Source organism: Microcaecilia unicolor, unplaced genomic scaffold (genome assembly GCF_901765095.1).
Source record: "Microcaecilia unicolor unplaced genomic scaffold, aMicUni1.1, whole genome shotgun sequence".
NCBI lineage: Eukaryota > Metazoa > Chordata > Amphibia > Gymnophiona > Siphonopidae > Microcaecilia > Microcaecilia unicolor.
Window position 1 is genome coordinate 433,829 of NW_021962870.1, and position 14,169 is coordinate 447,997.

The 14,169-nt window shown below is 41.4% G+C and overlaps 1 long non-coding RNA gene across 1 annotated transcript in view; it reads left to right on the forward strand.

The window, feature by feature from the left end:
* The window catches only part of LOC115458588, a 62,121-nt gene extending 52,483 nt beyond the window's left edge, over nt 1–9,638 (forward strand). The window contains exon 3 of the long non-coding RNA XR_003940094.1: nt 9,607–9,638. This is a non-coding gene — a long non-coding RNA (uncharacterized LOC115458588). The remainder of the gene's footprint in view (nt 1–9,606) is intronic.
* The last annotated feature ends 4,531 nt before the right edge of the window (nt 9,639–14,169 follow it).

The following is a 14,169-nucleotide window of genomic DNA, read 5'->3' on the forward strand; positions in this document are numbered from 1 at the left end:
GTTGAGCACAGTCCATTTTAATTTTAGGCTGTGGACTTTTCCTTTCGGAAGCTATCCAAACATTTTTTAAACCCTGCTAAGTTATTTCCAGTTGTTAGTTACGCGTGACCTGATTAATTAGGAAATTGATGTTTCATTAAGTGATTGTCTTTTTTGGACATCCAAATTTGGTTGATCTATATAGAATGCAGAGGTATGTGTATGTCATGACTTTCACCCACACTCCAAACCGTAGAGGCATGCTGTATGTACTTGAACATAGGGCAGGGTAATTTTATAAGTAGTAAATATGCACCAAAACCCCGTTTTTAAATTCCCCTTCCCCCATGTATGCACATACAGCAAGGACGAATCTAGCACAGACTCAGCTCATGTCCGTTTCCTTGGCTTCCGGCCAGCACAGATGCTCCTTTACAGAAAGTTAACGGGCCATCTCTGCCCTGCTACCCCCTTCCCCAGTCTCTAGTGGTGTGACTTCAGAACTTTTGTCTTCAGAACGTTGAGGGTGCGTTTTATTATAGTAGATACCCTAGTACGTGGGGAAACTATAGTATTGTTGATCAGTACTTTATGTTTTCCGTTCCCTTTCTGATGAAGTCATTCAAAACTCGACCAGAGTTAAAGGGAGTTCTGTCTGAGCTGGCGAGAATGAAGAGTATTTGTGGATTAAGTCCCATGCATGGGCACGTTTATGTCCCCAAGGGAAGTGACCATAATATCTTAGATTATAGTATTGATATATTTCATCTGGGTCATGACTGCCTTATACATTGTTATTTATCAGCTGTGTTTACATTTATGTGAATATGTGGTATCGTTGATTTAGATCAGAAGGGTGAATAATAATATTTGTGTACACCTATATAAAGGGTAGTCTGTATCTATGCCACATTTTGTTTAATGTATTGAGTCTTAGACATTTGAAATACTCAGCTGTTTTAGTTGTATGTACATACACTACAAGGAGGCAGAACATTTAATGTGCTATGATGGTTCCATCTGTGACAATACCACATATTCCTCTGGGCATATAATGGTTGTAATGGGTACGGACTGAGCACATTTATAACACATTTAAAGAGATAGGTAAGAAAAGGAGAATAGGTAATGGTGACAAGTTGCACAGATTATTGAATTTGACCTAAGGAATATTAGTTGTAGTTAAAATTTAATGCCAAGAAGTGAAGAGTGATTCATTTGGGGTGTAGAAACCCAAAAGAAAGATACCGAATAGGAGGGGAGAGACTCAGGAGAGAGACCTTGGGGTGTTGGTGTTGAGACGATATAAAGATGAAGAAACAATGTGACAAGGCGACGGCCATGGCTAGAAAGATGCTAGGCTGCATAGAGAGGGGTATAACCAACAGAAGAAAGGAGGTGTTGATGCCCCTCTACAAGTCGTTGGTGAGGCCCCACTTGGAGTATTGTGTTCAGTTTTGGAGGCCGAATCTGGTTAAAGATGTAAAAAGCCTGGAAGCGGTGCAAAGAAAAGCTACAAAAATGGTACGGGATTTGCATTGCAAACCATACGAGGAGAGACTTGCCAACCTGAACATGTATACCTTAGAGGAAAGGAGAAACAGGGATGACATGATACAGACAAACAAATTTTGAAAGGTTTAAATCTGCATATGAACCTTTTCCTGAGACGGAAAGGTAATAGAACTAGAGGACATGAATTGAGGTTGCAGGGGGGCAGACTCAGAAGTAATGTCAGAAAGTACTTTTTCACAGAGAGGGTGGTGGATATGTGCGGGAGGTGGTGGAGATGAAAACAGTAATGGAATTCAAACATGCGTGGGATAAACACAAAGGAATCCTGTTTAGAAGGAATGGATGTATGGAATCTTAGTGGACGCCGGTATTTGGAGAATAAAACCGGTGCAGGGTGGACTTCTACGGTCTGTGCCCTGAGGAAGGCAGGGACAAATCGAACTCGGATATACATATAAAGTATTACATACCATGTAAAATGATTTTATCTTGTTGGGCAGACTGGATGGGCCATTCAGGTCTTTATCTGCCGTCATTTACTATGTTACTATATGTTGACATTGTAAGTATTATACTATGCCTTACTTTGTATTGCTATTTGAACATTTTTACTGCTGTAATTGCCTATTGCTCATGTTCGATCTATTCTTACTGTACACAGCCTAGAGTGAATTCCTTCAAAAAGGCAGTAAAAAAATCATAATAAATAAATAAAAATAATAGTAACTAAACAATAAGAAATATAAATAAAATAGAATACCAAACAAAAATCTATTGACTATGCTAGGTCACAATGCATATAAAAAATCAATTGTGGAAGACAAAAATGGCACCAAATGTAACTGTCAATCATATTACCAGTATATTTATACACGAGTACTTTCAACGTGTTATGATCAGAATAAATTAAAAACATGTGAATATCTAGTGGACACCAGTAACATATAAAAGATCACATATAAAATACAGAAAGGGGACACACACCTAATAAAAAGCAAAAGAGTGTTTCCCCTTAATTAGCAAATCTACATACAAGACAGTCTAAAAAGTTAAAAACAAAATAAAAATTCTAAAATGACTGCTAACCATATTAAATAAAAAAAAAGAGCAGACAGCGCATACAAGTAGCAGCTCTTGAACACGGAAAAACAGCATGAATGCTGATCAGCAGTTCTCTCTTTCTCACTATGGCTGAGCAGGGTCTGCCATCTTGAATTAGGCTGGTGCTGTCACGTATTTCAAAGCAGGAACTAGATTTGTGAGCCCTTGGGCCATTGCCGAGGAGCGGCAGCGGCAGGCAAAACCACCCCCATACCAGGGACAGGGCAGAACAGGACTGGAACCCCGGACTGGAGTTGCAGCTAAGGCAAGCAGACTGGAACAGGCAGAACAGGAACTGCTTCACCTGCGCTTGACCATCGTTCCCCAGGAGTTGAGCCCCTGGGTGCAGGCGGCCGGCAGGACTTACTGGACAAGGCAGGACTAAAAGCTGCAAACGCAGCCCCTAAACAGAAACACAAACACTGACAAACAAAAGACAGAACTGAAAGCTGCCAGGCAGCCACTAAACAAGAAACACAGAGAACCCAGAACTAGACACAGAAATACAAACAAGAATCAAGACTAGGACAGTACAATCTAAGCTACACAAAGACTAAACTAGAATCAGGCAGGGAACTAGAACAAGAAACTAAACTAGGCAGAAGTGCAACAAGCACCAACATACCAGGGCCTTAGGTGATGCAAAGGCAAAGCAGAGAGTTTCCAAATGGCTAATAAGCCCATCAACAGTTGAGGCTCAGCTGCAGCAATCACCAGGCAGCTACGGGTGCTGTGCAGGCTCAAACAAAACAAGCAAGCCTGGCCGCCCGGAAGATCCTGGACCGGACTGGGCTGAAATCTGGAACGGGTGACAGTAACCAGACAGTCCATTGCGGCCACCAGGTCTGGCCACCAGGTGGCCAGAAGAAGGAGAGCAAGAAACATGGGCACAACCGTGACAGTTGCCTTATACTCTCTATGTAAAGGTTAAAGGTTATAGAACACTTGTAAAATTTAAATTCGTTAGTTAATCATAAAAAAGTATACATCTTTACGCTACCTACCTATAGAAATAATTCCGAGTTCTGGTTATTTATTGAAGGATGTCACATGGAAATTCAGGATTTCAGTTGACGCACCTTCTTGAAGCACTTGTCAGGGCAGACTTCTTTGTTGAAGGATGTCAGTGACAGTGGCTGTCTATTGCTGCATCCGTTTAGGTCCCAGGAGAAGGGCACAATCTAAGCATAGGACGTAAGGCACATTATGTTTTTCTTCATTGCAGGATGTTGCATCACCCTTTGGCGACTGCCTATTTGCATAATCCTATAGTCCAAGAAATGGAACAAAGGAACAATTCAAACATAGGACTTAATGGCACTTTATGGTCTCCCTGGTCGGGATATTTTCTTGTTTATTCATAGAAATATTTAATATCCACATAATCTAGTGCAGTTACCTTTGCAAGTGAAGGACTTATGTCGCCTTATTGTTGCTTTCGTCGGGGTGGAGGGCTCAGAGAGGTAGCAACTGCGGTTGAGGGGGACTTTAAGAAAATAACTGGAGTATTCCAGCTTTTCTCCCAGCCATCATTACTTAGGTTAGTTATTTTGTCTGGAGAATCCAAGAGGGTCATCCACCTTTTCTCTTTACTACCATGACATCATTTCCATAAGAGCTGTTTTAACTTGGCTACTATGAAATATTGTGCCCAACATGAAGAGCTAATAGCGCCCCCCTAGGAGCTGTGTGACTCTAAATGCTATACACCCTAACAAAATGCTCTATATTCAGATTGATTTATGTATTTAATTGCTAGATATCATAATTGTTGCATGAATGTACAGTAGAATGCTGAGGGTGGTCCAGATAATCATAAATCAGGATAAAGAAAACAAGATTACAACATTACATATTAAACATTAGTTTTATTTTCATCAATATGTTTGCAGAAAAAAGTATAAAATGCAGTACTTCTATTCAAAAAGTACTATTTTAGTGCAGTGCTGTATTTCTTGTACATTCTGCATATACACTACTGTACACTAAAAAAGGAAGTAATTCTTAATTGCTTCAAGGCCGATTGTCATTTCTCTGCTGCAAGATCATGTAGTCTTTTTAGAAAAAGGATCTGGATTGACAAAATTCCTCATGAGAGACTCCTGTCATGGGATAGGAGGAAATGTCCTTCTCTTGATTATTTGACAGAAAACAGAGTATAGGGTTAAATGGTCATTTTTCTCACGTGGAGGATGGTGAATACTTGCATGCCTCAAGGATCTGTGCTACTTAACATATTTATAAATGATCTGGAAATCAGATCGATGAGTGAGTTAATTACATTTACAAATGACACAAAGCTGCCCAAACACATGCGGATTACAGGAAGACCTTAGGAAATTGGGAAGAATAGTCCAAATCAAAGTTACCTGATGCTAGGGTTCACCTTAGCAATCAGCACTCAAGAAAAAGATCTAGGTGTCATTGTAGACAATACACTGAAGTCTTCTGACCAGTGTGTGGCAGTGGTCATAAAGCACACAGGATACTACAAAGTAATAGGAAAATGATGCAAAATAAGAATATTATAATGCCTCTGTATCACTCCATGGTGCAAACTCACCTTGAGTAATGCGTTCGATTCTGCTCACAATATCCCCCCAAAATATATTACTGAATAAGAAAAGGATAAAAAAAGAACAACCAAAATGATAAAGGGGATGGAACTCATCTTATACACTTGTGACCTGGATTGGTCACTGTTGGAAGCAGGATACTGAACTAGATTGACCATTGGTCTGATAGAGTATTGCTATACTTATGCTCTTAAGATATTCTGAAAAACAAAAGGACTGGCCATATAGATAGATGTGAATAAATGGGGCACATCCAGCACGTATTTGTTAGATTATTTTTATAGATGTTATTAAGCATATCCAGCAGACTGATCATGGATCAACTTTGACACACTCTTGATCGACAACATCTCCCAATTGCTTGGAAGATACGCCAAGTCGCAATGCAAACTAGACATCTGCCCTACTAACCTTATAAGATCTGCCCCCCTACAACTCAAAACAGACCTCACGAGGCACCTGAACTACGTGCTACAAAATGGCCTCTTCCCAAAGGATAAAGGAAGCATTCTACTTACACCTTTACCTTTAGATGCAAAGAAAAGTACAAATGACCTAACCAACTATCGCCCAGTAGCATCTATCCCACTGATAACCAAACTTATGGAAGGCGTACTGATGAAACAACTCACTTACTACCTAAATAAATACTCAATTCTTCACGAATCTCAATCAGGATTTCAGTCAAATCACAGCACTGAAACAGTAGTAGTGACTGTAATGAATACATTTAAACAAACAATTGCAACTGGCAATAACATACTTCTCCTACAATTCGACATGTCCAGTGCCTTCGACATGGTCAACCATGGAATATTACTACATATCCTAGAATACTTTGGAGTTGGAGGTAACGTTCTTAACTGGTTTAAAAGATTCCTGACCACAAGATCATACCAAGTAATAACGAACGCGGACATATCAGCCCCATGGACACCTGACTTTGGAGTCCCCCAAGGATCCCCCCTCTCTCCAACCCTCTTCAACCTAATGAAGCTACTATCCAATCAAAACCTCAATCCCTACATATATGCAGATGATGTCACGATCTATATCCCATTCAAACATGATCTAAAGGAAATCACCAACGAGATCAACCAAAGTTTCCAAATCATGCGCTCCTGGGCGGATGCATTCCAGCTAAAACTAACGCAGAAAAAACACAATGTCTTATACTCACCTCACAACATAATACAACTAAATTTACCACCATAACCACACCAAACTTTTCCCTTCCCGTCTCAAACAATCTGAAAATTCTTGGAGTTACCATCGACCGAAATCTCACACTCGAAACCCATGTGAAGAATACAACTAAGAAGATGTTCCACTCCATGTGGAAACTTAAAAGAGTAAAACCTTTCTTCCCAAGATCCATTTTTCGCAACCTGCTACAGTCAATGGTGCTAAGTCACTTGGACTATTGCAACGCACTCTACGCTGGCTGCAAAGAACAGACTATCAAGAAACTTCAAACAGCCCAGAACACCGCAGCCAGACTCATATTTGGAAAAACAAAATATGAAAGTGCAAAACCCCTAAGAGAGAAACTTCACTGGCTCCCACTTAAAGAACGTACCGCGTTCAAGATCTGCACGATTGTTCATAAAATCATTCACGGCGATGCCCCGACCTACATGCTAGACCTCGTGGACCTCCCTCTCAGAAATGCTAAAAGATCAGCTCGCATATTTCTTAATTTACACTTCCCCAGCTGCAAAGGATTAAAATACAAACTAACACATGCAACCAGCTTTTCCTACCAACTAACTTGAAAACAATTAATGAAATAACTAACTTTCACAAATCTCTGAAAACCTATCTATTCAACAAGGTTCTGTACTGGGACTGGTGCATTTTATTACAGTAATTAGTAACATAGTAAACGTCCATTTTTTCGAAAATACAGTTCGGCCTGCCCCTTCACGGACCCGTTCTCGGAGATAAATGCCCATGGAGATAGGCGTTTCCGTTCGATTATGCCCCTCGTGCACGTGTCCTTCTGTGTGTCCTACCCTTATCCTTATTGGTCCTGTCTGTCTGTCCTGATTTAGATTGTAAGCTCTTTTGAGCAGGGACTGTCTTTTCTTCATGTTCAATTGTAAAGCGCTGAGTATGACTGGTAGCGCTATAGAAATGATTTATAGTAGTAGTAGCATAAGAATATCTAGCTCAAAGCTATAATTTGTGGGCTTCGTGAATTAGATAAGTGTCCCTTTACATTATTTACCAATCCCCCACATTTAATATTTCTTGGGATGATTACCTCTGCATATGGGACAGATAGCACTTAGTCCTATGCCCAAATCAAAAGGTTTAGATGTATCATCTTTGTACAACTTAGACCAATAGCTGGCATTCCTTTAGTCACTAAACTGCTTGAAATGCTTGTAAGTAAGCAACTGCAGGTTTATTCATCAGTGCATGCTTTTGCCATCTGCACATGATCCTGTCTGACTCAATTTATTCTAATTAAGTCTTATGCTTGACTTACTTAATTTACAGATGAAGATAATGGATATACCATGCAGATCTTTATCTGCCGTGATCTACCACGTTACTCAGAAAGAAAGCCCTGGCATGGACCACTCTAGTACAGGAACAGAAAATTACTGTCCTGAACAACCTGTAACACTTCCCGGCTGCCCTTTCCCATGACTTTGGGAACGGGACTGAGCCCAGTTGGCTGAGGATAACATGATGACCTTGTGTTAGGTTTTGTAGTTTGATTTTGCAAGTATGTATGTTTATATGATTGATATTATCATTGTACAACATTAGGCCACGAGTTGGCATTCCTTTATTCACTGCAGGTTTATTCATCAGTGCATGCTTTTGCCATCTGCACATGATCCTGTCTGACTCAATTTATTCTAATTAAGTCTTATGCTTGACTTACTTAATTTACAGATGAAGATAATGGATATACCGTGCAGATCTTTATCTGCCTTGATCTACTACTACTACTACTTAACATTTCTAAAGCGCTACCAGGGTTACGCAGCACTGTACAATTTAACACAGAGGACAGTCCCTGCTTGAAGGAGCTTACAATCTAAAGGACAAAAAGTGCAGTCAAACAAGATTGGGGCAGTCTAGATTTCCTGAATAGATGTATAATGGTTAGGTGCCGAAAGCCACATTGAAGAGGTGGGCTTTGAGCAAGGATTTGAAGATGGGCAGGGAGGGGGCTTTTCTAATTCCACTATAACATTTTTGAGATGTGGTGACCAGAATTACACACAATATTCGAGGTGCGGTTGCACCGTGGAGTAAAACAAAGGCATTATAACATCCTCATTTTTGTTTTCCATTCCTCTCCTAATAATACCTATCATTCTATTTGCTATAGTTCGGGTTCCTTTTTCACATATGCATCACTTTGCACTTGTCATCTGCCATTTGGATGGCAAGTCTACCAGTTAAAAAACCAGCGGACACAGCACATTGAGAATACAGATCATTTAACTCTACTCTCTGTTTTCTATCTTTTAACCAGTTTTTAATCCACAATAGGAACTACCTCCTATACCATGACTTTCCAATTTCCTCTTGAGTCTTTCATGACGCACTTTTATTAGTTAATTATACAAATCAGGGCATAATATCATGGAGATAATACCAGTGAAAGGATTGGCCCAAAAGTGTACTGAAATATATTTTTGTGTTAAATTATGGAAATCATAAGGAAGTTCTCAGAATATAAACTTACCCAAGCGAGGCTACACCAAAGTGATTTACGTCTCTAAGGGTGGACAAGCTTCTCGATCATAGAACTTCTCTTTGAATCTTTTCAATTTATATAAGCAAATGTACACCTGTGCTCTTAATTAATTTCAAATAATAAAGTGAAATAAATGTTCACCTTCCTCAAAACTAAAGAACTAGTGGGTCAATCCTATCACTTACTCCAACTACCCCGAAACTCTCTTAATCTAAACAATGAACCAAACTCTTTCACTGTTTTCTATAATATAATAAATCCAGGCACTTAACGTTATATGGTCAGAGATGCCACGTCCACACTGGGTTCAGTCCATGTCCGTATACGATTGCCAGCTCTATCACGCGGCTTTCCAAACTGCTCTCCAATTATGTTAACTCGCTGTTGGACGAATCCTGTTGGAACTGTGGCAAGCTATTCAACATTACCACTCGTTTAAATGTGGTATTTGCATATAGACATTTATTAAATATTGGGGTGGGGGAAGAAATCATAAATAAAGATCATGGCAGGGGACATGGTCTGGGGCTCAGAAAAATATGTTTGCCTAGGGCCAATATAGCATGAAACTAGACCTGGTCCTCAGAAGGAGGTGACAAGAAGGATGTTGTAATACTTTAGGAAGAGAGGTGCAGACTGTCAGAGTTGTAGCTTCCAGTGTTATTCAAGCAAATTATGATATTTAAATATTTTTATTTTTCCTCTTTCTAGGTTTAGAGAGTCTGAGTGTCCGTGCAGTGACTCCCGAGGTAGATATAAATTTAGATAACCCCATACGTCTAAGGACTCCTCGGATACTAAATCTCCCCATCTTCACACCCCCAACACTCGAATTATTACTCACTCCACATTCTCAAACCCTCCCAGGCACCATCTATGTGAAGATTCCTATGACCTTTGACTCTTCTTTTTATTCTTTACAGATTATTTGTATAGACTTGATGTTGGACAATTTATGTGTACCTAGGTAAGATTATAAGAATATTTTGAACATAAGAACATAAGCATTGCTGTACTGGGACAGACTGAAGGTCCATCAAGACCGGTATCCTGTTTCCAACAGTGGCCAATCCAGGTCACAAGTACCTGTCAAGATCTCAGAAGAGCAAAACAGATTTTATTCTGCTTATCCTAGAATATGCATTGAATGAAGAAATATTTTCTCTGATTCTTTGTAAATTTACTACTTAGTAGCTATATTGCATGCCCCCTAGTCCTAGTATTTTTGGAAATGGTAAACAAGCAATTCACCTCTACCCATTCCACTCCACTCAGTATTTTATAAACTTGTATCATATCTCCCCTCAGATTTGATGGCTTCACAAAGAACCCTAAATGTGACTTTCTCCCGGAAATCTTGGACAATAAATGTAGAATATCCAGCTTATAATCGAAAGTAATCGCCGGCTATTTCCCGACACAAATCGGGATATGGCCGGCGATTTCGCAAAAGCGGCGAAAAGCATATATTCAAAAGCTACATTTGTGATAGCTTTGCCGCTTTCCCTTCGCCTCGCCGGCGAAAGTTCAAAGGGGCGTGTTGGCGGCGAAGCGAAGGCGGGACATGGGCAGGCTTGGGCGTGGCTACCAGATGGCCGGCTTTCGCGGATAATGGAAAAATAAAACCCGGCGATAAGCAGTATTTCGCCGGGTTTACTTGGTCCTTTTATTTTCATGACCAAGCCTCAAAAAGGTGCCCCAACTGACCAGATGACCACCGGAGGGAATGGGGGATTACCTCCCCTTATTCCCCTAGTGGTCGCCAAACCCCTCCCACACTAAAATTATTAAAATACAAACCTTTTTTGCCAGCCTGCATGCCAGCCTCAAATGTCATACCCAGCACCCAGACAGCAGTATGCAGGTCCCTGGAACAGTTGTTGTTAGTTCCAGTGGACTGCAGAAAGGCAGAGCCAGGCCCATCCCCCCCCCTACCTGTTCCACTTGTGGTGGGTAATGTTGAGCCCTCCCAAACCCCCCAAAACCCACTGTACCCACATGTAGGTGCCCCCCTTCAGCCCTTAGGGCTAGGGTAATGGTGCACACTTGTGGGCAGTGGGTTTTGGGGGGGATTTGGGGGACTCAGCACACAAGGGAAGGGTGCTATGCACCTGGAAGCTAATTTGGTTGTTTATAAAAGATGTTTGAAGTGCCCCCTAGGGTGCCTGGTTGGTGTCCTGGCATGTGAGGGGGACCATTGCACTACAAATGCTGACTCCTCCCACGGCCAAATGCCTTGGATTTCGCCGGGTTTGAGATTGCCGGCAGTTTTTTCCATTATTGCGGAAAAACAAAAGTGGCGATCTCAAACCCGGCGAAATCCAAGGCATTTCGCCGGCCCACACCGTATTATCGAAAAAAAAGATGATTCGATTATTCCCCTCTATGTGTCCCTATAAAGTAAGTACATCTGTCAGACACTTCTATTGTCCCTACCCTAACCTCTTTCTTGCTTCTGTTTCTTCACCACCCTTTCTCTCCTTTCTTCTCTGCATCTTTATCCCTTCCAATTATCTCTCCTTTCTACTCACCTCTTCTCTCATCTATCTGCAATCCCCCACTTCAGCCCCCTTATCCAATCCTCAGGTCTGCAGTTATCTTCTCCTTCTCCCAGACCCCACATCAGATCCGACTAACTCCCACTCCTGCACGAATCATGGCAATTATGAACTGTTAAGTCAGTTCTTTTCACATTTACTTTAAATAATTCTGTCAGAATGCAGGAAAATTTAGTACTGAGGTACCGGTTTTTGGAACTATAAGATTTAAACATCAGGTTGATGCTATTACTGAATGGAATTCTTTACCGTTAGGTAACTATGGATGGTTGTATAAGAAACTGAAGACCTTTTGTTAATCTTACTATCCTGTTCTATCCTGCTTCAGTGCAGCTTCTTGCATTGTAAACTACCTAGAATCTCATGTTGGGATTTGTGTGGTATATAGACTTGGCATTAGATTATATTAGATCTGCCACCATCGGCCCTTTTCTCCCATCCTCAACCCTAGCATCAGACCCTCTACCACCCTATCAAATGCAATCATCAGTTTCCTTTTCTCTCTCTCCTTCCCTCTATCCAGCATCTCTCCTTTGTTGGCTCAGCAGCTCCCCTCTCTGTCCCCCTCAGTCCAGCATCTCCTTTTCTTAACACTCCCTCAGCAGTAAAAAGAACAGTGTTGTGCTGCCAGGTCTCACATCTAAGTGCATGGCAAGTTTCCTCTCAGGTCCTGCCCACAAGGCAACAGGAAGCATGCATCCATGGCCGGTCTTAGCAATTGGGGGGCCCTATGCAGACCCCTACCAGCGCCCACCACCATAAGCTATTATCAGAGTGTAAAAGGAGGTTCAAAGCTCACGGAACCCCACCTCTACCCATATTTTGATGTGCATCCACCACATTTCAGTAGAGAGTGGCATACAGCAGCAGCGATTTTCATATCCCATCAGCTGCTGAGCCCAGAGTCTCTTCATTGCTGCATCCTACCCTTGCAGAAACAGGATATGGCATCAAAAGGAAATGTAGGTGCACATTAAGGTATGGAGTAGGAAGGTGTTCCGATACAGGAGGACAGACTTTCAGAGATGCAAGGCCCCTAGGAGCATGGGGCCCTGTGTGACCACCCCTGTCACCCCTGACTAAGACTGGCCCTGTATGAGTCAGATGGATCGGGACTTAGAAGAGACTTGTCGTACACTTGAATGAGATATCATGTGGCATGGTACTGTTCTTTTCAGCACTGATGCTTTCAGAGCAACAAGGAGGAACTGGGATGGGAGAGACAGACTGCAGAGGAGGGGGAGGGGAGATAAAGGGGGGATGATTGACCACTGAGAGTTAGGGGAGGAGAATGACAGAGAGGCTTCTGTTTTACAATGACTGAGGGGGCAATGGTCCCCTTACCTGCCACACCATGCAAATGTGCCCACCCCTTCAGAAAAAAAAAATGCAGAACTCAGGGATGTGAATTTGTGACTTAATGAGGAAGGCAGATATGGGCATTGGCAGACTGAGTAGGGATTCGGCTACTAGGCAGCTGGTGGGGCATCTGCAAGTGTGGTTAGATGCCTGGGGAAATTGAGACAAGTTGTAGAAGAGTGGGGTAGGGCTTGGAAGGTTTACAGACTCAGAATAACCTTCCTTGCTTGACAAAGTAGTTGACAGTGGAGCAACTGTGTGTTGCTGCCACTGAGGTGATACCAGGATCTGAATAATTTTTTTTTAGTAAGCTGTAAGAGGAAATATTCTCCCCTGTATAGACTCCAGAACAGGCAAAATTTTCTTGATAACAACAACTCACTTGTCTCATCTTCGGTCCCAAATTTATCACAGAAATCCTACTTATTTTTATTTTCAAATATCAAAATTTATCGTGTCATAATTATTTTAAAATTCATACTTCACATATCTTAAGGCTTCTTGATTATATATTTTGGACTTGAGCCAACATGACATGTTTTGCAAAGCTGTGTCAGGGTCCATCATTGTTATTGCACAAAGCATTCCTAATTTTGGCCCCATGTTCTGTCATCGGTGAGGGTTGGTGTGTGTTCTGTGTACAAACCTCAATCTCTGTGTCTTATATTTACAGAACTAAACATGGGAAAGAATTGACAGTTGCACAAGCTCTGCAGCATAAAATCTTTGCATAAATTTTATAGTCAGTATTTAAAAGCGAAATTGGTCTGTAATTCTGTACGAGGGTGCTGTCTCTGTTCGGCTTGGGCAGCACTATTATGTTAGCATCCAGAAAGCATCCTGAAGAAGTAGACTCTAGCAGACGAATTGATATAGTGGAAGAGAAGGCCTTACAAAATTCCGCAGGTATGCCATCTGGGCCTGGCGCTTTACCTAAAGGTAGTTTATTAATTGCAGAAATTATTTCATCAAGGGAGATAGGTTTGCTAAGTTGCCTGATGTGATTGTCCGAGACACGTGATAATTGTAGTGTGGGTAGAAAACGAGTTTGAGCTACTCTGAACCCAGATGGATGCCAGCAATATCAACTGATTTTCGGATTGCCACTAGGAGAGGTTCGAGAGCCATATTGAATAGCAAAGGGTTGATGGGACAACTTGTCTGGTGCCTCTATGCAGAACGAATGAGTTAGAGATTTCACCATTAGCTACTATACGGGCTGAAGGATGGGAGTATAGCAGCTGCACCATATGAATATACGGATCAGGGAAACCAAATTGCTTAAGAACAATAAACAAATATTTCCATTCTACTCGGTCAAAGGCCTTTTCCACATCAAGGGAAACAGACAGTATGG